Source organism: Meleagris gallopavo, chromosome 21 (genome assembly GCF_000146605.3).
Source record: "Meleagris gallopavo isolate NT-WF06-2002-E0010 breed Aviagen turkey brand Nicholas breeding stock chromosome 21, Turkey_5.1, whole genome shotgun sequence".
Taxonomy (NCBI): Eukaryota; Metazoa; Chordata; class Aves; order Galliformes; family Phasianidae; genus Meleagris; species Meleagris gallopavo.
This window is the reverse complement of record NC_015031.2, coordinates 9,122,858-9,127,461: the sequence shown is the minus strand read 5'-3', so window position 1 is coordinate 9,127,461 and position 4,604 is coordinate 9,122,858.

The window sequence follows — 4,604 nt, the reverse complement described above, 5'->3', positions numbered from 1 at the left end:
AAAAATAAATCAAACTCTTCAGGCCAACATTCATTTATGTCACATTTCTCTCAACTCCCTCCAGTGTTCCTCTTTTGTTTTATGAGATTGCCTCTAGGGGAACAGCACACTGAAGCTAAAAGCCAAGGAATGTTCCACTGTAGTCAGTGTAAGGATATATGCCAGCAGCAGGATGTAAATTTCTATCTATAGTATAAGCCTTGTATGGATTAAAGCACTTAAAAGTGGAGCCTCATGCACTGGTCCCTAAGTCTTATCCCCAAATACTCTCCTAGGTCACTAATCCAGCTTTCCTCCAGGAATCTGGGACACGGCTAGGAGAAGCTCATGAGCATATTAGTTATTCTAATTCATTTTACTTGTGTCATTTAATGAAATCTGGTATCTCCATAATATAAACAGAAAGGAATTCCCCTCCTCCTCGCCAGCTCACATTATAATTGTCAATATTAGATGTTGGAAGGCAGTACGTGGTGTCAGTGGAAAAAAGAAGTTAGGCAGCTAAGCATCAAGTCTCATTTTCGCTCCTTCCACTGCATTACCAGGATGAAAATAGCTTGCATCCAAAGCGACTTGTGGTTCTGGGCTTCATGTTAGAAAGAACATGACAGAATATACAGGAACTTGCACAGATGATACCTCACAGACAAGGGTATTATGCGCAGAAAAGAGTCATGCATGTCATCAGGGCTCTGCCTGCTAGAGTTCATTCCTTCATTCCCACCAGAGCTGCGGGTAAGGCAAGAAGGAGGATGATGTTCTTTACTCCACTCTAGTGCTTTGTACTCAAGAATGAAGAAAAACTCCCTGTGGAGCTTAATATCAGATATCATATGAATGCAAGGGTCAGGGAAAAGCCAGTTCAAGAAAAGTCAGTGAATACACCACAGAGGGCACGATGGAAACAAAAATCTGAAGAAGAATGTCCAAGAGATAATGCTTCAAAATGAAGCAGTAAGGATAGAAAGGCAAGACTCTCACCATAAATCAGTGAATTGTTTATCCTTTGTTCATTTGATTTCAATTTCTACTCTGAAATCTTATGCTCTGAGCAGTAAGGCCCCCCCACATCACGAGCTGAACTTCTCGGGCCCTCCTGGCTTATAGTGCTTGTCAGCACCACACCTGCTCTTTCTGAAAGCTGCTGAAGACTCATTCTGCTGCATTAGAAATGGTAATGACGGAGGACAGCCGCTGACACGAGTCTCATCAAAGCAGGAATCGAAATGGCAAAGTTTTTTTTCCTGAAACATCATCTGAACATCCAGCAGCCACGTATAAAGCAAAGACATGCATCGTCCTTTGACCCATGGACATACTTCCTCCAGAGGCTGATACCAAAAGGAAAAACAAATAGACTGCCTTGCATACCTCCTGTGTGGCCTGCTATCTGATACACAGTTAGCTCCACCACTTGGGTTCAGCACAGAAAAACAAAACTCCTTTACTACTTTGTCACAGAGGGAATACTTGTCACCCTAGTTACCAGACTGGTACCTACAGCACCAGGTCTGTGTGTTCACAAAGCCACACAATAATTTCTAAAATTACCATTAATCCTACCTGGGTGTAACTATACAAAGGAAACTACAGACTGCCTCCCTTACAGTGAACTCTGATGAGTTTGTTTGTTTTAGGAGAAGTGGAGGAAACTCACTTATATCTGACATTTAAAACAAAAAAAAGACAACACCATCAGGAGAAAGTCTAACCCGAGAGATGGTCTTTCTGGCTTAATGAAAGTTAGGCTTGGAAAAGTTGCATTTTGCCAATCATTTTCTGAATACTGGATGGAAATATTCCCCCGGTACATTCTAATCAAAGACCAGGAGAATTTCAGAAGGTGAGATACAAATGAGTATAAATTCAACAGAGTAGAGGATGCAACATTGCAGAACAGCACTAAGGCTTTCCAGGCAGCGTCAGATGATTGGAGGCAATCTGACCTTGGCTTTAGTGCTTGTAAGGTGTGTCTAAAGTCAAGAGCTTTGTCTGCTGATTGTTCTTCTCTGAAGTTTGTGCAAATCAGATAAATATGCCAGTGCTAAGAAACAAACTGAACTTCTATAGATCGGTTTATTAAAGGAAAAGCTACTGTCTTTTCTTCCAATCTTCTGCCCCCTGTAGCTGATGCTTCATAAAGAGATGTTGTGAAGAAAAAAATATTATTTACTTTAAAAGTTGGACTCTGCTTTTATTAAAGACATGCTCCAGGGTGCATATCATGTGGTGATAACTGCTTTTGTCTTCTGTTCTAAGTAACAAACAATATTTTTCTTAAGGAAAAAAAATCTCAACATTATATCAAACCAAGACTGTCCTGCACAGCCAGCATATAGCACAGGATGAACTGTTGTCTAAAACTGCCTTCTCCAGCTCAGTTACAAGCAGAGTCAAAGGTCTAACTCATCTGTGTACAAACACGAGTCCGAGCTTAATGCGCACAGCCATACAAGAACTGGACAAAATTAATGCCTGTTTTGCAGTGAAAAATCATTCCACAAAGAAATTACACATTCTCAAGCAGTCAAAACTCGCTTTGCAGAATTCTGTTAAACTGCAGCAGATGAGAAAGAGTGGCGTCCTACAGTGCAATTTTGTCAAGGCCACACAAGTAAATACATAAATTTTGTAACTCACAAAAATGTATTAAAATGTCATTTCAAAAACTGGTATCAAATTGAAGCTGCTGCTCATACACACTAATTCTGAACATCAGTTATCTTTGATGCAGGAAACATTTCACCTTGAACAACTTACAACAATGCAATACTAGGGACTGCAATGCTGAAGAAATCCAAAGGAAAAGGACAGAAAATCCAGCAGAAATAAACATGTAAAAATCAGCAGACTGAAACGCACATATTTCTTTAAAATAATGTTGCTTACTTTACGCAGACCAAAAAAAAAAAATCATGAATTATTTTCTAGAGAAAAGTGAAAATGTACCTGGTAGCCCTCGGTCTTCTTTTGGCACCATTTCAACAGAGCATTCCTCTTCGAGCCACCATACTCCCGGGCTAGTGCTGCCAACGGGTCCTTTCTCTCCACACTAGTCCAAGGGAGCAAAGGGAGAAGAAGACAAATACATTTTAAGTCTCCTTTTTTCCTCCCTCCCGGTGTATAAATAGAATCATAGAATCATAAGGATTAGAAAGGTCCTCTGGAGATAATTGAGTCCAACTTCCCTGCTAAAAGCAGGTTCCCTACAGTAGGTTGAACAGAAAAGGACCCAAATGGGTCTTGAAGATCTCCACGGTATGCAGGGGGTCTGATGATTTTCTAGCTCAGGTTCTTCCTGTACGTAAAGTCAATCCGGCAACTTGGGTTTGAGGTAAAAATGAGGGAGGCTTCATCACAGAGTGGCTGGGGTCAGAAGGGACCTTAAGGATTATCCAGTTCAAAAGCTCTGCCTTGGGCAGGGTTACCACCCGCTCAATCAGGTTGTGCATGGCTCCATCAAACTTGGCCTTGAACATGTGGAAGGAGGACTGTTAGCTCTTCCCCGTGCAAAACCTGTACCCCTGTACCTAAGGACTAATCAGTGGCAGCACAGAACCTAAATGGAAACCAAGCTGTAATAGCCTTCAGAGCATACATTCTACTTAAAGAATCTGTAACAGCCAATTAGCATCCAATTGAGGTGCTACAGAACAAATACTTGATTTAACTGAAATAATTGCAGTCCGTATTGCTGTCAAGACCTAGAGGACTGCTAAAGGCCAATAATCAAAAGCTGCAAAGTCTCTACCCTGCAGCTTTTCCTTTTGAGAATAATGGTGGAGATCAGAGGAAAATTATGTGTCTGGCTCTCCCGAAGGCCTCAAAGCTTTTAGCTTTTAACTCACTATAATGTGCAAAGCTACAGTAAAGTAATGATGGTATTCTGGCATACAACTAAATGGCTCCTGAAAATTTGTTATCCTCATTTTGTCATGATTGCTCATCTTACAGATAATTGTTTTTACTATAGTCTGAATTTTGAAATTTGAATCTAGTATAGTTTATACAGTCTGGTAATTCAGAGCTAGACAGACTAGCCAGCAGGCTTTCTACTGGAGACAAGAGTCTATTAATGAAAACATCAATCTTGGTTCCAGATAATACATCAAATCTGTCCAGTATGCTGTCTTCCCAGGAGACTTAGCTGGTACCTGAGTTTGCTTTGGGGTTTCAAGCTGCTGGGGGTAGAGTTAAGCATTCTGCTGCTGAAGGCCATAGGGGGTTTGCTCAGGGATTCCAAGGAAGGGCTTTTACGGAGGTAATGGTCTGGTTTCAGCTCTTCATTTCTCCCCTTCAGAAGGTCTGTGGGAAATTAAAAAAAAAAAAAAAAGAAAGGGAATTAAAAAAAAAAAAAGAAAAAAAGCTGCCAGCTTGCAGTCTGAGGAATTTGATTAATTACTGTCCTGCCACCCAGCACACAATATACAGTCTGTTGTTTTGATTCTAAACAAATGTACTCATTTGTTCATTAAACACACATGGGGTTAGGAAACCTTGAGCAGATTAGAGGTGATCATAACAAGGAATGGCTTTGATGACTTCAACAATACGGACTGCCTGGTTTCCTGTGATTGATACTCCTGCTGGGGGGTAGGGGCCTC